The sequence below is a fragment of the Nycticebus coucang genome, chromosome 4, assembly GCF_027406575.1.
Source record: "Nycticebus coucang isolate mNycCou1 chromosome 4, mNycCou1.pri, whole genome shotgun sequence".
Lineage (NCBI taxonomy): Eukaryota > Metazoa > Chordata > Mammalia > Primates > Lorisidae > Nycticebus > Nycticebus coucang.
This window is the reverse complement of record NC_069783.1, coordinates 40,620,049-40,643,514: the sequence shown is the minus strand read 5'-3', so window position 1 is coordinate 40,643,514 and position 23,466 is coordinate 40,620,049. Positions and strand designations below refer to the sequence as shown.

The window sequence follows — 23,466 nt, the reverse complement described above, 5'->3', positions numbered from 1 at the left end:
TGTGAGCAAAGGAATAAGTTGTATTTCCTTTTTCTTTTTGTTTTTGTTTAAAATACACAAGAATTGGGCTGGGGGCGGTGGCTCACGCCTGTAATTCCAGCACTCTGGGAGGCTGAAGTGGGTGGATCACCTGAGCTCAGGAGTTCGAGACCAGCCTGAGCCAAAGCAAGATTTCCCGTCTCTAAAAAGTAGCTGAGCGTTGTGGCATGCGCCTACAGTGCCAGCTACTTGGGAGGCTGACGCAAGGGGATCACTTAAGCACAAAATGAGACTATATCTCAAAAATAAAAAATAAAAAGAAAAGAAAAGAAAAAGAAAAATTAGCCAGGCACTGTGGCATGAGCCTATAGTCTAGCTACTGAGGAGAGCAGAAGATTCCCTTGAACCCAGGAGGTTGCTGTGAGCTAGGCTACCACCAGGGTACTCTAGCCTGGCGTTGTGGTGAGCTCCTGTAATCCCAGCTATTCCAGAGGCTCAGGCAAGAGGACTGCTTGAGCCCAAGAGTTTGAGGTTGCTGTGATGCCATAGCACTTTACCCAGGGTCACCCCTATGTCAAAAAAAAAAAAAAAAGAGTGAGAAAGAGGACTGCCCCCCTACTGCTTTGGTAACAGGCAGAGGACACCAGCAGTTCAAACCCACATAGTTCAAGAGTAAATTGTATCTGAAGGACAAATATATTGCTGTATATCACATAAAACTGAGTTCTTGGATCACAAGTAAGTTTAAAGTTTACTTACAGTAGTAAAAAGGACAGTAGTAAAAAGAATACTCTTAAAAGCTTAACAGGCTGTTAATTTTGAAAGCAGGTAGGCTATAATGGATATAATTCTTTTAAAAATGAGAATGACACAAAATAGCCGGGTGTTGTGGCGGGCTCCTGTAGTCCCAGCTGCTCGGGAGGCTGAGGCAAGAGAATCGCGTAAGCCCAAGAGTTAGAGGTTGCTGTGAGCCGTGTGACGCCACAGCACTCTACCCGAGGGCGGTACAGTGAGACTCTGTCTCTACAAAAAAAAAAAAAAAAGAGAGAGAGAGAATGACACTATTATGTACATAAAAATAAAGTGGAAAAGACTGAATTAAGTAAGTTCAGCATAAGGCTCAATAAAACCTTGCTTTTTTAGGGGATTCCCTTTGTTGAACTTCACAAAAATTTTGTGGGATACTGCTACTAGAATCAAAATTTATACCTACATATTTTTAGACATAAATAGTTCTAGTATTCTTTATTACCTAATTTAACATTTTTAAATTTATTTTTTAACTCACAAATAAAAATTGCATATATTCATAATGTACAAAATGACACTTTGATATGTGTAAACAGTGTGGAATGGCTAATCAGGCTATTCAATGTATGCATTACCGTACATACCATTTTTTGTGGTGAAAACACCTAATACCTACTCTTTTACCAATTTGCAAGTATACAGTATAACTTTAATTCACTGTAAAAACCATGATGTACAATAGATCGCTTGAACTTATTCATCTCCTCTAACTGAAAATCTGTGCCCTCTCACCAACATCTCTACTACTCCCTTTATTCTCCTCATCCTCTAGTAACTACCAGTTTACACTCTGTTTGCATGATTTTAACTTTTTAAAAATTCTGCACATAAGTGAGACCACGTGGTATTTGTCTTTCTGTGCTGGCTTATCTCATTTAATATATCCTTCAGGTTCATCCGTATTGCTTGTAAATGACAGGATTTCCTCTCTTTCTAAAAGGCTGAATATTCCATTGTGTACATGTGACATGTTTTCTTTAACCATTCATTTACTAATGAACACTTAGGTTGGCTCCTTATCTTTACTATGTAAATAATGCAGCAAGGTACATTAAAGTATAGATGTCTCTTTTACATACTGATTTTAAATCTTTTGGATATATATATCCAGTAAGACTGTTGGATCATATGGTGGTTCTATTAAAAAAAAATTTAAAGGGCGACGCCTGTGGCTCAAAGGAGTATACCAGAGGTGGCGGGTTCAAACCCAGCCCCAGCCCGAAACTGCAAAAAACAAAGAAAAAAACCAAAACTTCAAAGAAACATCCATACTATTTTCCATAAGGGCTTTTAAAAATTATATTTCTATACAACTGCCATCTATCACAGGATCAAGTGTTATGGCTGACAATTATGCGAGAATGGAATCACTGTTCTAGAATTTAAGTGTATCTGAAAGATCTAATAGATCCTGTCTGCTTTAAATGACTATCAGACCAAGAAAAAACTGGTGCAAACAATCTTTCTAATCTACTTACATACAAATGTGTCCGAGCATTGGGACAAGGAAAAATCCAATACACTATTTTATCATAAGGGTACAATTTACACATAATTGTACAATTAAAGTTTATTATTTAATGTACATAGCATTATTTCTTTAAAAATAAACAACTGTTTAGATTTTCACAAAATATTTACACATTCTATTTTGAGTTATTAATTTCTCAGGGGTCATGTTAAACTCCAAGAACACAAATTCAATTTCTGTTCTTCCACATCAAAAAGTAAAAACAATTTAAATTTCTCAAAAATTGAGAAAAGATTTTAATGCATAAGAAATATGTAAATACTGTCTAGAGAATTAAGAAAAGACATCAACCAAATAGAAAAAAGAAAGAAAGAAAGAAAAAAAAAGAATAGAAAAGAAAAGAATAACCAGACTTCTATTTGTAGAAGAGAGGGAGGATGAATCAGCTTCACTAATATTTAGGGGCATGCAAATTAGAATCATATCCTTCAAATAAACAAAAATGCAAATAAGGTCTGACAACACCAAATGTTAGTCCGAGTTAGAGCATCAGAACTTTCATACATTCTGAATGTACACACTGACAAACTATTTTAGTGAATCATCCAGCAAGATTTACTAAATTTGAAGGTATGCTTACCCTACAATCCAGCAACCCCACTGTAAGAAATAGGCAAGTAACTAGAAAAAACATTTTTCTAAAGAACTGTCAATAAGCACGTAAAAAGATGTGGCAAAATTGGAACCCTTGTGCATTGCTGGGTTGCAAATGTGGGAATGTAAAACCGTGTAGCCCCTGTTTTCTATAACTTCAGGCTGTATCCTACAGTTCCTCAAATTAAACACAGGATTACCATATAATTAAACAATTCCACTTCTAGGTATGTAAATAACAGAACTGAAGCATAGACTCAAACACATAATTTGGTTTTGTTTGTTTGTTTGTTTAGCAAGCCCAGCCCTGGTTCGAACCCACCAGCCCCGGAGCATGTGGCTGGCGCCCTAACCACTGAGCTGTGGGTGCCCAGCCTCAAACAGATAATTTGTATACAACACTGGGCACAGCAGCCTTATTCACAATATCCAAAGATAGAAACTACTCAAATGTATTTGAACAATAGATAAAAATGTGGTATATGCATATAATGGAATATTATTCAGTCTTAAAAAAAATGAAATTCTGACACATGCTACAAGGATGAAGCTTGAAAACATTATGCTAAGTAAAATAAACCAGACACAACAGAACAAATATTACAAATATTACATGCTTCCACTTACGTAAGATACCCAGAATAGGCAAATTCATAGAGACAGAAAATAGAATAGAGGTTACCAGGTACTGGAAGGAGGTGTAAATGGAGTTATTGCTTAATTGATAAGGTTTCTACCAATTAAAAATTAGTATGATGAAAAAGTTCTGAAAACAGGTATTAGTGGTTGCACAACATTGTGTATGTGCTTAACACCACTGAAGTGTAAACCCTAAAATGGTAAACTAAAAATGGTTGGACTAAATTTAAAAATGGTTAAAAGAGGCCAGGCACAGTGGCTGATACCTGTAATCCTAGCACATTAGGAGACCAAGACAGGAGGATCGCTTGAGCCCAAAAGTTCAAGACCAGCCTGGGCAACATAATGAGACTTTGTCTCCAAAGAAAATTTAAAAATTACCCAGGAATGCTGGCATGCACCTGTAGTCCCAGTTACTCAGGAGGCTAAACCAGGAAGACTTGAGCTCAGAAGTTAGAGCAGCAGTGGACTGTTCCTCAGAGTTTAAACAATGTTACTGTATGACCCAATAATTCCACTCCTCAGTATATACCCAGGAAAAATGGAAACATATGTCCATATAAAATCTTGCACACTATTCATAAGAGCCAAAAAGTGGAACTAACCCACCTGTCCATCAAATGATAAATGGATATTCATTCATGTGGTATGTACCCATACAAAGGGAATATATTGTTCAGATAAAAAGGAATGAAATACTGATATCTGTTGCAACACGGACAAATCTTAAAAAACATACTAAGTGAAAGAAGCCAGTCACAAAAGAACCACTTGTTACATGTGATTCTAATTATATGAGCTGTCCAGAATAGATAAAGCTATAACAGGAAGTAGGTTAGCGGTTGCCTAGGGAATGTAGGGAATGGGGGAAATGGTGAGTGATTTCTAACAAATAAGGATTTCTTCTTAAGGTTATAAAAAATATTCTGAAATTGATTGTGTTGAAGGTTATACAATTCTGTGAATATATAAAAGCCACTGAATTGTATTTTTAAATAAGTGAATTACATGGTATGCAAATTATATCTCCAAAGAACTATTACCAAAACAGTAACAAAAAATTCTCAATCAATAAGCAAAAAGAACTTCCATTTCATAATTTAAATCATAAATTCCCTCAGAAGGATATAAGAAGAATTTAAATTTCCCAAGATACAAATGACTAGAAGGAGAAACCACGGAGATATTACTGGGTATCTGAAAAGGGCAGAAGAATCACCTACATGAGGATACAAATGAGGGAGGAAAAAGTCTGTAACAATAAGGAAAACTTCAACTTTTTCATAATACAGCCTTTATAGCCTAGAGCCCTCATTCTTTAAGAGATTATTATACATATTTACTCAATTGTCCAAAAATTAACGAAAATGTAGTGGTCTTTGAAAACAAATATGTTACTCATTGTAGTGAGAAGTGTGTTAGTGAGGATATTTTTCATATACTGTGAGATTTGACCTAAGTATGGCAAAATCTTGTCACAGTGACAGACTAAAAAATGGTTACTTCCTATTAGCAAGGAAAGAAAAGATGACTGGCTACAGTAAAGTCTGAAATCTGTAGCTGCTAACATTCAAAAGCTCATAAAAAAACAGCAAAACAAAATACTGACTGATTAAACTTCAGCCCTTTTAAAGCATGTCTTTATAGTTGCAAATGACTTAGCCTTATCAGTCAGCAGGGGATTGCAAATTAAAATAATTTTTACTGATCTTAGGGGCAAACTAAAAAGAATAATGATAGCAAATAACTAGCTAGGATATTAGGACACAGGCACTTGTACTGGTGCTTATATGAACTGCTACAAATCTAAACCAGCAGTTCTCAACCTGTGGGTTGCGACCCCTGTGGGAATCTCCTGCATATCAGATATTTACATTACAATTCATAACAGCAGCAAAATTACAGTTATAAAGTAGCAACAAAAATAATTTTATGGTTAGGGGTCACCACAACATGAGGAACCGTATTAAAGGTTTGCGGCATTAGAAAGGTTGAGAACCACTGTTATAATAAATAAAATAAAATAGCTATTAAAATAGCTATTAAGAAAAAATAATAAAAGGTGTTTAAGACATCTACAAATAAAACTATAAAAGGTAAGGTTACTGAAGAAAATTGAACACCTAAATAATAAAAAGATTCATGAATTGAAGAATCATTGAAAAGATATCACTTTTACCTGAATTGATCTAAAAATTTAATGCAATACAGAAAAAAAATCCCAATAGTGTGTGTGTGCGCATGGGATATGAAACATGATTTTAAAATTTATATAGAAAAGCAAAGGGTCAAGAGTAACTGAAACCCTCCTGAAAAAAGGAAAAAGGTAGAAGTACCTGCTCTACCTGCTTATCAAGACCTGTTATAAAATTATAGCAATTAAGATAAGGATAAGGATAGACCAAGGTGGGGACCTTAGGCCTTACAGCCACCCATGTGGTCTTCTAGGTTCTTCAGTACAGCTTTTTGACTGAATCCAAATTTTGCAGAACAAATCCTTTTATTTTTACTAATACATTTTTGTTCATATTATATTTTTATTTTATTTTTTAAATATATTTAAAATACCAAAGAATAAAAAGTTTCAACAAAATAATCCTCCCAGATAGACTGGCACAATTAGAACATTAGTAAACCATAAAGACTAAATTGACAGTTGCTATGTTCATGATTTAGTTCCAACTTCACCTGCCTGCCTGGCACCACTACTACACCAGGCTGGTTGACGAAGAATTTATGGGGATTGAGTTCGACAGTCTGTTACCAGCATGATGGTACACCATGTTTCAGTTTCAAGTGGAGTTTGTGAATAGTTGTATAGCTCAATAGTATTTTTTAGTTCTGTCTGCTTAACAGCCCATCATGTCAAAGAAGACCAAGAGAGCACTGAAAGAAGAAAACAGATTTTTTTCATGAGGATAGGGAATTGCAGCATTATCTTGTTTCCACTAAAGGTAAGATAATTTGCTTCCTTTGTGATAACTACAATACCAACATTAAAGAAATTCCATGCTCTAGTCCCAGCTGCTCCGGAGGCTGAGGCAAGAGAATTGCGTAAGCCCAAGAGCTGGAAGCTGCTGTGAGCTGTGTGACGTCATGGAACTCTACCAAGGGCGGTAAAGTGGGACTCTGTCTCTACAAAAAAAAAAATTCCATGCTCATCAGTATAACAACACTCATCAGGACCACAATTTACTTATTTATTTATAGACAGAGTCTCACTCTGTCACCATGGGTAGAGTGCTGTGGTGTCATTATAGCTCACAGCAACCTCAAACTTCTGGGCTCAGGTGATCCTTTTGCCTCAGCCTTTCTCAGCCTCCCAAGTAGCTAGGGCTACAGATGCCCACCGCTACGCCCAACTAGTTTCTCCTATTTTTAGTGCAGATGGGGTCTTGCTCAACAAAACAACTTGAATCCATATATGTGGTATACGTAGTTAAAAATCCAAGCATTTTGAAAAAAGCTATTTTATTTCAAAACACCACTTGTTCAAAAGGAAATTTTGAATGAACATTTTTTCCAGCTAGCAAAGGTCATGGAGGCGAATGACAAATGTGAATCGTGAAGATTATGCAGCTGTTATAGACCTATTAATTGGAGAACAGAATGAAAAGATTCACTGACTTTGAGAACCATGACATCACAGTCAAATTAGCATTTCAGCTTCACCTAGCTGATACGACCAAGGCACCTAGAGAACTACAGAGGGAACTTACTGAGCTCTTAGTAGATGATGTTTTAGTTATTATCTGATGCCAAGATCCAATTGAAATATGAAAAAATGCAGACTAGACATGCCTTTGGCAGTATCTCCCCAAAAAGTTTTCTTACTTTTCACAACTATTTACGTAATATTATAAATCTTTTGTTATCATCAACAATGATCACACTATTTTCACCACCTTCTTAGATGGAGTGCATTCTCTCTCAAGAAATCACTTTGTGGCCAGATATGGTGGCTCACCCCTGTAATCCTAGCACTCTAGGAGGACCAGGCAGGTGGACTGCCTGAGCTCACAGATTTGAGACCAGTGTGAGCCACAGTGAGACCCCATCTTTAAAAATAGCCAGGCATTGTGGCAGGCATCTGTAGCCCCAGCTACTTGGGAGACTGAGGCAAGAGAATTGCTTGAGCCCAAGAGTTGGAGGTTGCTGTAAGCTGTGACGCCACAGCACTCTACTGGGAGAGACAAAGTGAGACTCTGTCTCAAAAAAAGAGAAACCACTTTGGTTGCTAATCCATAAGAAGTAACTACTCACTCATTCAAGTTTTTTGTTTTTTGGGTTTTTTTTTTTTTTTTTTGGAAGACAGAGCCTCAAGCTGTCGCCCTAGGTAGTGTGCCGTAGCATCACAGCTCACAGCAATCTCCAATTCCTAGGCTCAAGCGATTCTCCTGCTTCCACCTTCCAAGTAGCTGGGACTACAGGAGCCTGCCACAACGCCTGGCTATTTTTTTGGTTGCAGCCGTCATTGCTGTTTGGTGGGTCGAGGCTGGATTCGAACCCGCTAGCTCAGGTGTATGTGGCTGGTGCCTTAGCTGCTTGAGCCATAGGTGCCGAGCCCATTCATTCAAGTTTTATCATGAGATTACAATAATTCAGAACATCTTCAGACTTTACTTTTAATTCTAATCCTCTTGTTATTTCAACCAGATCTTCAGCTACTTCCTCCACTGAAGTCTTAAAGGAGCCTCCTCAAAGTCATCCATGAGGGTTGGAATTAACTTCCAAACTCCTTTAAATGCTGATATTTTGGCTTCTTTCCATGAATCATGAATATTCTTAATAGCACCTAGAATGGTAAATCCTTTCCAGAAGATTTTCTATTTACTTTGCCCAGACCCGCCAGAGAAATCACTCATATAAGCAGCTACAGCTATTTTTTAAGTCATAAGACTTGCAAGTCAAAATGACCCTAATCCAAGGGCTGCAGAATGAATGTTGTGTTAATCAGCATGACGGCTCCGTCAGAGCTCTTGGGTGATTAGGTATACTGTCAATAGCAGTCATTCTGAAAGGTATCTTTTTCCCTGAGCAGCAGGTCTCAACAGTAAGCTTAAAAGAGTCAGTAGGCCACGCTATAACAACAGCCTGTCATCCAGGCTTTGTTGTTCCATTTGTAGAGCACATACAGTGTACATTTAGCATAATTCTAAAAGACTAAGATTTTCAGAACAGTAAATAAGCAGTGGCTTCACCTTAAAGTCATTAGTTCCATAGCCCCTAAAAAGAGTTAGCCTATCCTTTGAAGCCAGGCATTGACTTTTCTCTACCTCTGAAAGCCCTAGATGGCACCTTCTTCCAATAGAGGATTCCTTTGTCTACACTGAAAAACTATTTTCACTAAACAATAGTTTAGTGAAACAACTTTCATTAGAGATCTTAGCTAGATTGTCTGGATAACTTGCCATAGATTCTCCATCAGCACTTGCTGCTTCACCTTGCACTTTTATGTTATGAATATGGCTTTTCCCCCTCGTAAATCTCATGAACTCACCTCTGCTAGCTTCAATGTTTTGCTTCTATACCTTCCTTACCCTTTTTCAGCCTTCGCAGAACTGAGGAGAATTAAGGCCTTGCTCTGGATTAGGCTTTGGCTTAAGAGAACGTTGTGGCTGGTTTAATCTACTAGGGTCGCGACCAACAGGAACTGTATTAAAGGGCCACAGCATTAGGAAGGTTGAGAACCACTGTTCTATCCAGATCAAACTTTCTCCTTATCAGCAATACAGCTGTTTCACTTTCTTATCATTCATGTGCTTACTAGTGTAGCACTTTTCAAGAATTTTTCAACTTGACTGTTTGATACAAGAGGTCTTAGCTTTTAGCCTCTCTATTTTCAATATGCTTTCTGCACTTTCATCATTTCTAGTTTCGGGCTTGAAGTAATAGACCTGTAACTCTTAACTTTAACCAGAGGGTGTACAACCTTTCGGCTTCTTTGAGCCACACTGGAATAAGAGGAATTGTCTTGGGCCACTCATTAAATATACAAACATTAACAAAAGCTAATAAGCAAAAAAAAAAAAAAAAAAAGGTCTATGCATAATTTTCATGACAACTGCCACCACAGATAAGCAAAAAAAGTCCTCACACAATAACCCTAATTATACAGTGGCCCATTCTTTTAAAATCATTGCAGAAGTCCCAAGTTTGTGATCACTAATACAGAAAATATATATTACATATATAAGTAATAAAATGTCTTCGCGGTTGTTTTTGACATTTTTTTATTATAAAAGAAAAGTGGGCAACATAAAACTAGATGGACGTTTGACGTTGTGCATGAGAAACTAAAGGATCATTATCTGGTTCAAATGGAAGTAGTGAGTTCTCAAGGTCCGCATCAGATACTTGGGCTCTAATTTTACATCGAATGCACTTCATTCTTGAAAATAATTGCTCACAAATGTAGGTACTGCCAAAAAGGGATGACACGAATAAAGTGTGACTGTGAATGAGGATATTTTTCTCTGAAAAGATAGAACCTGTAAAAGTCCAGTAAAGAGACATGATCAAACTTTTCTTTGAATGTCAAATTGCAGCTCTATGCCTTCCATTTGAAAACTGGCAAGTAACGTTTTTTTTTTTTTTTTGTAGAGACAGAGTCTCACTGTACAGCCCTCGGGTAGAGTGCCGTGGCGTCACACGGCTCACAGCAACCTCTAACTCTTGGGCTTACGTGATTCTCTTGCCTCAGCCTCCAGAGCAGCTGGGACTACAGGCGCCGCCACAACACCCGGCTATTTTTTTTTGTTGTTGTTGTAGTTTGGCCGAGGCTGGGTTTGAACCCGCCACCCTCGGCATATGGGGCCAGCACCCTATTTTTTTTTTTTTTTTTTTTTTGAGACAGAGTTTCAAGCTGTTACCCTTGGTAGAGTGCCGTGTTACAGCTCACAGCAACTTCAGACTCTTGGGCTTAAGCGATTCTTTTGCCTCAAGCCTCCCAAGTAGCTGGGACTACAGGCACCTGCCGTAATGCCTGGCTATTTTTTGGTTGTTGTCATTATTGTTTGGCAGGCCTGGGCAGGATTCAAACCGGCCAGGTCTGGTGTATGTGGCTGGTGCCCTTGCTGCTTGAGCTACAGGAGCCAAGCCAAGCAGCATATTTATAATGACTGAAAATTTAGCTGCAAAGACACCAAAATATTATTTTCCAAGAAGTCTAGAAATCTGTTTTCAAATTCTTGTATCAAATGAAAAAGGCTGTATATTCTTCATTGTTCACAAAACTGCAATCAGCCAATGTGTCAAAATTCATAAAATGGGGGTGGCGCCTGTGGCTCAAGGAGTAGGGTGCCGGTCCCATATGCCGGAGGTGGCGGGTTCAAACCCAGCCCTGGCCAAAAAAAAAAAAAAAAAATTCATAAAATGGTTTGCCTTAATTTGAGCTTGCCATAATTTCAGTTTCATTTGGAATGCTGTTATGTTTGAATCACTGTACTGATAAGTTGGCTTTCGTTTTGAAGATGCATACTCAACTCATTTATGTGAGTGGTTAAATCCACTAGAAATGCTAAATCTATAAGCCAGTTTTCATTGTCAAGTTCTGGCACCAACGTGGTTTTTGATACCATAAATGACTTGATAAACAAGCTGCAAGTCCCAAAATCTTTTCAACATTTGGACACTTAGCCATCTCAATTCTGAAATGTAACGAATATCGTCATAATCAGCATCAGTATTTTTAAAGAATTCCTGGAACAGGCGATGATTCAATCCCTTGGCTCTTATGACATAGTCTTCATAACAATTTGCATGCCCTTATCCATTTTTAAAGCTTTTCTGCACAAATTTTCTTTTTTTCAAATTGTCAATTATTTTATTCAAATGTTTGGAACTAAAACATAAAATCATTATGTTTTTACAAAATGAGGTATCTGTTGCTTGAAAAGAAAAATATATTTTAGTAATGTTTACAGAAAGATAAAAATATTAGGCATGAAGACACATGTGAACATATTCTATTAGTCTTTCCCCTGAGCTGAAGATTTTACTGTACTTGCTTAGCATGAGCTCAACTATCTGGTTTTGGTACATCATGTGGACTGTCATGTTCCCTGTTTCATTTTTAGCTGGCAGAAGGGTGGATCCAAATATGATCCCTAAGCTTTGTGTAGACATGAAGCTCTTGGAGGCACTGACCACTATCTTAGTTAAATGTCCAAAGAGAATTTTCATGGTGCTATGATTTGGTGGAAGGAGTTTTTGTAAAAGAGACTTTATAGTTTCAATTCTTTTCTTGTTGTCCTGATTTTTTACCGCCTCTAAAAACTGCCCAAAGAAATTGAATGGGAAGAGAGGTTCAGGTAGGCCCTGGAAAAAACATCTTCAGTGCTCTAGTGACAGCATGGATCGTCCTCCCACTGCTGTCATCCAAATTCAGCCTCTCTTCTTGGTTGACAAGAAATCTCAACTTCTATATTGTTGCCAGACTACCACTAACTGAATATATTCAATCAACAAGCAGCTTCAATGCTTTGCTTCACAAACCAAGGAACTGTGGAACTTTCATGTTCACATACTGTATGTGTCGATGAGAGTCCTCTCTCTTTTGCAGTTTTCAGGGAATGTCTTCAGGTAGAACTTCTTTAATCTGCTTTTATTTTTATTTATTTATTTTTATGAGACAGAGTCTCATTTTGTCTCCATCAGTAGAGTGCAATGGTGTCGCAGCTCACAGCAACCTTAAACTCCTGGGCTTAACTGATTCTCTTACCTCCACACTGGGCCTTTAATCTTCTTTTAACTCGGTTTCTGTCACTTGTATCAGAAACACTATGATGCAGTTTGAACATTAAAGATTTTCTGTGCAGGCTCAGCGCCCGTAGCTCAGTGGGTAGGGTGCCAGCCACATATATCGGGGCTGGTGGGTTCCAACCCAGCCTGGGCCTGCTAAACAATAACAACTACAACAAAATAGCTGGGCGTTGTAGCAGGTGCCTGTAGTTCCAGCTACTTGGGAGGCTGAGGCAAGAGAATCACTTAAGTCCAAGAGTTTGAGGTTGCTGTGAGCTGTGATATCATAGCACTCTACCGAGGGCAACATAGAGAGACTCTGTCTCAAAAAAAATTTCTGTGCTCTGGTTTCTGTTTTTCCTATCAATATCATAGTGACTTGGCAATTCAGTACTTGGGGATCTTTGGATTCTGAATAATTCCAGGTTTCTTGATGAACAACACGAATCTTTTGGCAATCTGTCAACTGCATTTTTGACAGCATGTATAATCAGTCCAATATGATGAAGTCAATATCTGACTGGAGAAGAAATTCGTTTCCAGAGATTGCTGTGATTTTTAGAAGGTACCAGTAAGTCTCCTGCTGCTCCATTAAGAAAAGATTTGTAATGGACGCCTCTCAATGCCTGTACCTCTTCCTTTGAGGAAAACACCCTCCCTTCTCAACTTAAGGGGCCCAATTCTTTCTCTGTGGGCATACTACCTCAAGCCAGGTACATAAATTTTCTTGATGTACTAGGCAATGGTACTTCATCAAACTTGAGTTTTGGGAAGCAATTACATCATCTTCTATTAATTTTCCAAGGCCCTCCCTTTTATCTACTATCACTGGGGCACCATTAGTAATTCTACTAGATATGCTGACAACAGACAAAGAAAATTGCTTTAAAATATTTTTTACTGCTTCGTACAAATCTCTTAATTTATTTGTGTCTTTTAATGGCACTAAAGAAACCATTTCTTCAGTGATATTATGTTTACCATCAATACCACTAATAAAAATGGCAAGTTGAGACATACTTGTAGCCTCAGTGCTACCATCCATCACCAAAGCATAACATTTTAAATTAGCAGTTTTACTCTCCAAATTTCTTTTGATATATTTTTTAATTTCTTTGATTCACCTGGGTATAGTCTAGTGAGACAAACTGATTTTAGAAATATCCCTGTTTTTTCAGGGCAAATTATATCTGCTATACTTTCCATTGATTGCTTAATAAACTCACCATCTATAAATGGTTCTAATTTTCTTTTTGCTATTAAATATGTTACCACATAACTAGCTTTTACAATGGAATCTATCTGAGTTGTAAAAAAGCTCTGTTGAGAAGACAGGCTCGCTTCAGTTCCTCTTTTAGTTCCACTATTCTGTCCTTACAATACAATCCTTCATACGCCACCTAATTTTGCAGCATGTTTTTGCATAAAATACCTTTTCAAATTATAGTCTTTGAAAACTTGTATACATTCTCTGAAAATTAAGCAGAATGCCTTATTATTTTGCCTCAATTGACAAAAAAGTAGTTACCTGTTGATTTTTCATTGAACAATTTTCCTTTTCCTTCATTGTTAACTTTTTTTTTTTTGGAAACAGAGTCTCACTATGTCGCCCTCAGTATAGTACTGTGGTGTCACAGCTCACAGCAACCTCAAATTCTTGGGCTTGAACAATTCTCTTGCCTCAGCCTCCCAAGTAGCTGGGACTACAGGCACTCGCCACAACGCCCAGCTATTTTTTTGGTTGTAGTTGTCATTGTTGTTTGGCAGGCCCAGGTTGGGTTTGAACCTGCCAGCTCTGGTGTACGTGGCTGGTACCCTAGCTGCTGAGCTATGGGCACTGAGTCCATTATAATTTTTCCTTTTGGCGTTCTGTTTTCTTTTGAGATGTTGTAGAAGACATGCTTGGATTAAATGAAATAATAATAGAAGGGACTATACCTACTTTTATTATGAAAACTGACTGACAGGAAAACAGAAAGCAAGGTTTAGGCCCTTCCACATCTCAGCCACTGATGCAGGGCAGTGGGCTGACTGCAAAGCATGGCAGGTGATATGTGAGAAACTGTGAGTTGTGGAAGTACCCTTAATAAACAAGTAAGAACGCTAATCTGATTTCTAAACAGCATTAAGTATGATTTAAATGTGTTATACCTGTATTAGAAGTTTTCACTGATCTGGCATGGTGGCATATGCTTCTAGTCCTCTTGGCAACATGAGCGGACCTCATCTCTTTTTTAAAAAAATGGTTTTGATGACTTTAAAAAGAACAAAGAAGCAGCTACTACCATAGTATTGGCTGAAATTCAAACTTCAAATATTCCTACGGTCAAAATAAAGCATCTTCAATATTTAAAGGAGTACCCATGTGCTCCTACTATGGAATTTTATTGTGCTGTATGTATAGGAACCAATATGAAAGGCTAACATGATAAGACAAATTTAATTCCCCTTTCTTCTACTATTCTATTCTCTTCAGACAAGCTCAGGAAGATCTACACACATCATAGATCCAACTTGTAATTTTCAAGTGCACAATACCTGGGATATTCTAGTACACTGCGCAATTTTTTAGGACTACCCCAGAGGTGCCTCAGACCCATAACTTAATCCCAGGATCAATCCAACATTCTAGGGATCATGCAAAAGTGAGATGATCAGAGCCCAGATCAGATTCTTTATGTCCTCCCCAAAGTAAACATACATATTCAAAAGCAGGTCAAATCCAGGCCATTTTTGCTAGTGAGGAGATTGGCTTTAATATTTGTGGATGTATCTGACACTTGGATATATGTTCTAAAGACTGCCCAGCAATCAGTACAGTTCATTAACTACTCATCATAATGACAAGTACACACAAATATAACCAAATGCAATTGTCCAGAAGTGTATTTTAAGAATCCTCAGAAAGCATCTTTTTCATGGATATAAAGCGTCATTTAAGTATGTACACGTTATATAATTTAACTGAAGCACAGCAAAGCCAAAAAGACAAATGCTAGGTTTCAAGTCTCTGAAGTTACAAAATGAAAAATAGTAACCAACTGCTTCCATAGAGGACAAACAACAAGAAATGCACTGAATCTATAACAAAGAACGTAGGTTAGATTTTTTGCTTTTTACACTAAAGCAATAAAAGTTATTTCAAAGAAAAATAAATCTTGGTAATCAAGAATGGCTTTTGCTGAAAAAGCTGTTTAGTAAAACAAAAGCCTCAACTGCCTTGATGGGTTAAGTATAATCTTATCTAGATGTAGGAGGAGTGAATTAAATTACTTTCTACAAAGACTCTATATCCCTAACATAGAGTTCAATTTGTCTGAATAACACTCTCTAATTAGCTAATTATGCTTAAGCTAGGAGAAAAATTTGAAACGACTACTTAGGTAAGAGTACATATAATATAGCAAGTGGTAAGAAACTGGTTACACCTTACTAGAGTTCAAAGAGGAGTTCACAAAAAGCAATAATACAATTTGTAAGAAATATAATACACACCTATAGCTCTTATATTTGACACTAAAGGTTTCTAATATGCTGAAACTTAAAGGTAAACTTTAAATAAGAAATTTACTAAGCCCTATCATACGAGAATAATTATGAGAATAACAACTGTCAGAGCACTGGTAGAAAAAAAGAAAATGTACTTAACAAAAATGTTTCATCACAGTTGAAAATTACATTTTTTTCTAACTTCCCTTTTTGCTCCCGATGTAATTTTAAAATCAGTCAGTAATAAAGTCAATCTTATTCCTTCTAACTACTTTGTTTTTCTGTCATTTCATCAGTTCCAATTCTCATAGTTGTGTATAAGATGGGCAGGATAAACCTTGCACATAACCAATTTTAGATGACAAGACTAATAGAGTAGAACCTCCATAGATGACCACCTTCCTATATTGATCACCTCTTTAAGTTAACCTAATTTCCAAAGACCAATAAGCCCCAAATATATATATCTGTATAGTAAGTAGGCCTGGTTCCTTATGTTGACCAGTTTATATTACAGTCTCTTGGGTGGTCAACTTAACAGAGGTTCTACTGTATTTCAACAGCTTTTCTCAATTGAAAAGCAACTTAACTGTCCTATAGTGACACAGTTAAAAATAGTGGTCCAGGGCGGCGCCTGTGGCTCAGCGGGTAGGGCGCCGGTCCCATATGCCAGAGGTGGCGGGTTCAAACCCAGCCCCGGCCAAATTAAAAAAAAAAAAAAAAAAAAAAAAAAAAAAATAGTGGTCCAGCCATTCAATGGAATGTCAAGTACTCATTAGTTATCAAGCTATAGTAATCCTTAAATCTTCACATATTAAAAAAAATTAATAATGCAGTAACTATAAAAAGATAGACAATGGAAAAAGAACACATAACATTATTTATGAGACTAGTTGCATTTGTGTAACGACTATTCCTCCAAAGATCTTAACCTAATTATGCCTCATGTTCCATTCGTGGAACAGGAGGGACACTCCCCAAGGTCATCATTGAGGTCTGGTTTTTTTACACACCTGCCTCCCCAGGTACTGCTGCAGATACTAGCATGCTGGGAGCTTGTCAAAAGTGATGTGAACTTTTAAAGAGTTATCCAAAGAAATACAGGTAAATACAACTTTACTGCACCATACCTTATAATAGTAAATTTTTTCTATTACTTCTCTACTACCCCATTTTCTCAAAAATAAGACATCCTCCGAAAATAAGACCTACTTACAGGAAAAATAAGACATCCCCTGAAACTAAGACCTAGAGCATCTTTGGGAGCACACCTTAAAATAAGACACAGTCTTATTTAAGACTGTGAAACAGGGGGAAACAGGGTAGTTATGCTATTGCTCTGTAAAAAGAAAATACCAAAGTTGTTACTGTTAATGTATTAGTTACGGGTTTAAAATTCTGCATGTTCCAGTTTTGGGGCACTAGGCAATACACCTATCGCTAGGCTCTGCAACCGTAGCACAGTGGTCACGGTGTTGGTCACATACACGGAGGCTGGTGGGTTCAAAACCCAGCCCAGGCCAGCTAAACAACAATGGCAACTGCAACAAAAAAACAGTCAGGCATTGTGGTGGGTGCCTGTAGTCCTAGCTACTTGGGAGGCTGAGGCGAGAGAATCGCTTAAGCCCAAGAGTTTGAGGTTGCTGTGAGTTAGGACAACACAGCACTCTACCAAGGGTGGCATAGTGAGACTCTGTGTCAAAAAAAAAAAAAAAAAAAAAAGACACTTACCACTAGGCCTAAAATCTTTTCCCCTTTTATTAGCTGAAATCGTTATACACATTTCAAGATGCCTCAAACTCTTATTTATATAAAATAACTGGTCTTTTAGAGACAGACGACAGCATAGAAGCAAGTGCTATAGTGATACAAGCTATGTGAAAATGCTACAGCACCGTTTCTGATGAGGACCAGGGAGATGAAGGTGGAACAATAAACAATCTGTCAGGTTCTTTGTTCAAGATGGTTATGATGCTGAGTCTGACTCAGATGATCCCTCGTATGCACCTAAAGATGACTCTCTTGATGATGATGAAGTTCCATCTACATCTACTGTGTAGCAACCTCCTCCACCAAAGAAAAAGTGACAAAAATTGTTCACAAATGAAAAAAAGTTGACCTAACTGTACAGCCTCATAGCAGGTAGAGTTACAGAACCATCAAAACATTTCTTCACCAAAGTGAGAACTTCCACAGAAATTCTTGAACTTCCTCTTAATGATGAGGTCACTGAACTCCCTGTCACGTACTCCAACTTATACACTGTAAGTATGGTGAAAATCTTGACTTGACCCTCTGAATTCAAATGCTTCTGGGAGTTATTTTTTTGAATGGCCACATCTAAGTTCCTAAAAGGCATATGTTCTGGAAACAAAGAACGGATATGCATAATGTACTTGTTAGTGCTGCCATGAGATGTGACTTGCTTTGAAATTATATTTTCTAATTTGCATGCTGCTGACAATGCAAATTTAGACCCAATGGACAACTTTTCCAAGTTGCAACCTCTTCTAAGAACACTCAATGAGAGATATATGAAATTTATTTCAAATGAAACATGTTTCAGCATTAATGAATGCACGGTTCCTTATTTTGGATGTCATGGGTGCAAACAATTTATTAGAGGAAAGTCCACCCGGTTTAGCTATAAGTTTTGGTGTGGGTCAACACATCTGGGCTACATTAGCTGGTTTCAGCCACATCAGGGTAAAAACCCAAATACTCAGCATAAAGAATGCAGTGTTGGGGCTCGGCGCCTGTGGCTCAAGCGGCTAAAGCGCCAGCCACATATACCTGAGCTGGCGGGTTTGAATACAGCCCGGGCCCGCCAAACAACAGTGACGGCTGCAACCAAAAAAATAGCCGGGTGTTGTGGTGGGCACCTGTAGTCCTAGCTACTTGGGAGGCGGAGGCAGGAGAATCACTTGAGCCCAGGAGTTGGAGGTTGCTGTGAGCTGTGATGCTACAGCACTCTACCCAGGGTGACAGTTTGAGGCTCTGTCTCAAAAAAAAAAAAAAGAATGCAGTGTTGGTACATCACTTGTCCTTCAGTTTATCAAGGCACTTACAGAGGCACACCCTGGACACTGTCTTTTTCATAAGTATTGCACTTCTTCATAAGCCCAGTTCAATGGGTGACACCATGCAATAGGTACAGTGGGGGAAAGGATCATGTTGACAAAGCTCCATTGGAATCAGATGTAGCTCTGAAGATAAAATAATGAGGCACATCTGATTATCGAAGTGATGGCAAAGGCAATGTTGTCTATAGATGGAAGCATAACAGTGTCACGGTTACCTCATCTGGCACTGGTATCAATCCTCTGTGTCTTATCAATCAGTATTCCCAGAAACGGGAAACAATATCAGGCATCTATCGATAGGGGAAAGAAACTGTATTCAAGCCCTTTTGTTCTGTTTTGAATTGGTCTTACAAAATGGTTGGCAACTGCATAAAACTTATGATGAGAAGCCAATGGATTCTCTGGAGTTTTGTCAGCATGTGGTATGCCATAATCTGGAGACCTGTGGTCACCCTCCAGAACCTGGCCAAAGAGGAAGATGCATGAATCATGTGATAGTCAAATAGAGAAAGCAAACAGAGTATGCTGAATGTCATAACAACATCATTTTTTTATTGTTGTTGAGACAGAGTTTCACTCAGTTACCCTGGGTAGAGTGCCATGGCGTCATAGCTCGCAGCAACCTCTAATTCCTGGGCTCAAGCAATTCACTTGCCTCAACCTCCTGAGTAAATGGGACTACAGGCGCCCGCCACAACAGCAGCTACTTTTTGGAGATAGGGTGCCGCTCTTGTTCAGGCTGGTCTTGAACTCATGAGCTCAAGGATTCCACCTCTTAAGCCTCCCAGAGTGGCGGGATTACGGGCATGAGCCACAGTGCTCAGACCATCACCACTTTTTGATGTGATCAACACGTGATGTTGCCTTACATGTGTTCTATTCACTATCACACTGAATAGCAAGTGTCATCACCTCCTGAGATAAGAAACATGATTTTTTACATAATGTACAAATAGCAATGGTTTGCCTAGTGTTCCATATTTGGAATGCCACACACCTCAATAATGGACTATAATACGGTGTTTTTCTCTTCAAGTTCTTATTTTTTAATTTTTCCAGGTAACATATATCCATTTCATGCAAAAATGCAAACATTTCAATTTCCAACATCGATGAAACAACCAGGAGTAAGAAAACTACACCAAAGTATGGCTGGATAGGTATATGATGAATAAGGCAGGTTGAGAAGGTATAGCAAGAAACATTCTTTGTATTTTCTGACTATCCTCTATGGTTTGGATTGGGGAACAAAAGTAATTTAAAGCTGTATCTAAAAATATAAAGCAGCTCGATGCCATAGCACAGTGGTTACGGTGCTGGTCAGATGCACCGAGGCTGGCCGGTTTGAACCCAGCCTGGGCCAGCTAAACAACAATGACAACTATAACAAAAAAATAGCCAGGTGTTGTGGTGGGCATCCGTAGTCCCAGCCACTCAAGAGGCTGAGGCAAGAGAATCGCTTAAACCCAGGAGGTGGAGGTTGCTGTTAGCTGTGATGCCATTGCACTCTTTTGAGTATGACATGGTGAGACTCCATCTCAAAAAAAATAAATAAAAATAAAAAATAAAATAAAAATATCAAGGTAGGAGGTGGCGCTGGGCGCCTGGGAGAGTGGCACAGCATGCTCAGGCACCAGGCATAGCGGCCTCCCCTAAGGCTGAGGCAGTGTGTGAGGCAAGAGAGGAGATGGCTGTTGGGCTCCAGCTCTCTTCTTTCCCCTCTTGGGTGCGTAGAGGCGGCTGAAGTGGTGGTGGGCGTGCTCCCCTTTCCTCTCCCTCAAACGACCTCCCTGGACCCCCTCGCACTGCACTGTCTGTCCAACACAAGACTGTCCCAGCCCAGATATGGCTTGAGGACAGCAGAAGATCAATCTCAGCAGAAAAATGCCAAAAAGCAAGCTGGACAAAAAGAACAAAGACATGACCAAAAAGGCTGCCACCAAAGCTGCCTTAATATATACCTGCACTGTCTGTAGGACACACAAGGCCAGTCTAGACCCTAAGACCTTCAAGCAGCACTTTGAGAGCCAACTCCACTTCCTCCAGAACAGGCTGATGTTCAGGCATAAAGTTGTTTACAGGTGAATTCATGACACCTTTGGCTCTTCTACTATCTCAGACCTTAGGTAACAAACCTGTAGCTGCTTTTCTAACAAATGGTTGATCAACAAAAATAAAGGTGCTACAGAAACACTCATTTTTATGCTGTTATCTTCTGGGCTTCATACAAAGAAAGTTCTGTATAAATGCACAGTTGACTCTCATTGGAAAATCTGAAAATCAGTCCATCCTCGTTATAAAAAAACTTTTTATAATTGTAATTATATTGATGTTCATATTGTGTAAAATAACTCATTTATCAAGTAGTACTCTGATTTTACAACAAAAATACAATAAATAAAATAAAAATATAAAGGTAGATGAATTTTATGAAAATCAGCTTGGATTATAAGATTATACAGAATTCTGTTTTAAAAAAAAATTTTATGGCTTGGCACCTGGAGCACAGTGGCTAGGGCACCAGCCACGTACACCAAGCCTGGTGAGTTCAAAGCTGGCCCAGGCCAGCTAAACAACAATGACAACTGCAACAAAAAAACAGCTGGGTATTGTGGCGGGCACCTGTAGTTCCAGCTACTTGAGAGGCTGAGACAAGAGAATTGCTTGAGCCCAAGAGTTGAAGGTTGCTGTGAGCCATGACGCCACTCTACCGAGGGTGACATAGTGAAACTGTCTCAAAAAAATTTTTTTTAATTAAATAAAAATAAATAAAAGAAGTTTTATATATGCCATACAGAGTTATAGGTCTGTAGATTCTACAGTACAGCTAGTTTCCAACGATGACCTGCCCCAAATGAACCATCCCACTAGTACTCATATGCTCATATAATCCCCTCCTTTGAATCTGTGCTAGCCTTATGACTTGGTTTTTGACCAACAGAAGTATAACTTTTAAGATTAGGTATGAATTAGCCTTGCAGATTCTAAGACTCTGGTTTCCTCACTTCCAAGGTTACATAATCCAGGGAAGAGCAAGGACTAGAACGCAGGCCTCCAGACTCCTGGTACAAGGTCTTAGCATTATACAGTACTGCCAACTTCTCTTTATTCTTTTTCTTAGGATGCTATTAAAATTTGCTTTAAACATTTCTTTGGAGATAACACACTTCTACTCCATGAAGAGAAACATTTTTACACTAGTTTTTTGCGTTTTATACCTATTATGCCATGAACTCATAGGGACTAGGTTCTAGCACCTTATGTCCCCTTCCAACTGTTTTTCTTGGTTCTCCTGTGGGTTATGCCATATGCCTATTATGCTATGAATTCATAGGGAATAGGTTCCAGCAGCTCAGACTTTGTTCCACTGGTTCTCACAAAATGTGCTTCTCTGGGTGGAGCAGGCTGGCACTTCAGTTGAACCCAGGTACTTTTGTCTTTGGCTTCCTTCTTTTTTTGATCATTTTCCTTTACATGTTTTAGGGAGCTAGCTCAGCTCTTAAGAGTGCTTAATATGCTCAGCTCAAACATTAATCCTCTTGGTAAGAATCATGCCCTTGTTTGTTTATAAAATGCCAACAGTGTGCTGGGTAACAATGTAGACTCTTCCAGTTTCTCCATGGTAACATCTATGTGGCATGCCTTTTTCAACAGTACCCATTTCCTTGACATCTACAATATCACCTTTCCTGCAGCTTCACATGTATGTGGCCAAAGGTGCAACCCCAAGTTTTTTAAAAGGCCTAAAGAACATGTATCAGGTGCCTCTCCTCTTTCCCTTTGTGTTCATCATTTTGGAGAATTACTAGAAGATGGAATCTCTGGCCAAAAGAAAGCCCAATTTCTCTTTCTCTAGTAGCTACTTTTAGAACATCCACAGGCATGGCCAGGTACAGTGCCTCATGCCTGTAATCCCAGCACTTTAGGAGGCTGAGATGGGAGAATTGTTTGAGACGAGGGGTTTGAGACCAGCTTAGGCAACACAGCGAGACCCCCATCTCTACAAAAAAGTAAAGAAATTAGCCATTGATGAAGGTATGTGCCTGCAGTTCCAGCTACTTGGAAGGCTCATACAGGAAGATGACTTGAGCCTAGGAATTGAAGGCTGCAGTGAGCTATGTTTTAGCTTATACTTTAAGAAACAGAACAAAGTCTTATCTAAAAAATATTTTTAAATTAAAAAATTCCGGGCGGCGCCTGTGGCTCAGTGAGTAGGGTGCCGACCCCATATGCCGAGGGTTGCGGGTTCAAACCCAGCCCCCGCCAAACTGCAACAAAAAAATAGCCGGGCGTTGTGGCGGGCGCCTGTAGTCCCAGCTGCTCGGGAGGCTGAGGCAAGAGAATCGCGTAAGCCCAAGAGTTAGAGGTTGCTGTGAACCGTGTGACGCCACAGCACTCTACCCGAGGGCGGTACAGTGAGACTCTGTCTCTACAAAAAAAAAAAAAAAAAAATTAAAAAATTCCACACATATACTTTGTATTTCCAAGTTCTAAACAATAAATGTACAATTCTGCCATGGGAGAAACACTGGGAAATGCTATGAAGATAAAGAAATGTCAAACTGCAAACAAAAAATAGCTGGGCGTTGTGGTGGGTGC

The 23,466-nt window shown here is 38.7% G+C and overlaps 1 protein-coding gene and 2 pseudogenes across 6 annotated transcripts in view; 1 reads left to right on the top strand and 2 right to left on the bottom strand.

Annotated features, from left to right (window-relative positions):
* The window catches only part of EML4 (EMAP like 4), a 259,337-nt gene that overhangs the window by 106,842 nt on the left and 129,029 nt on the right, over positions 1-23,466 (bottom strand). The window lies entirely within an intron of this gene.
* Positions 11,492-12,887, bottom strand: LOC128583354 (rho GTPase-activating protein 15-like; annotated as a pseudogene).
* On the top strand, positions 20,713-20,936 carry LOC128583304 (zinc finger protein 706-like; annotated as a pseudogene).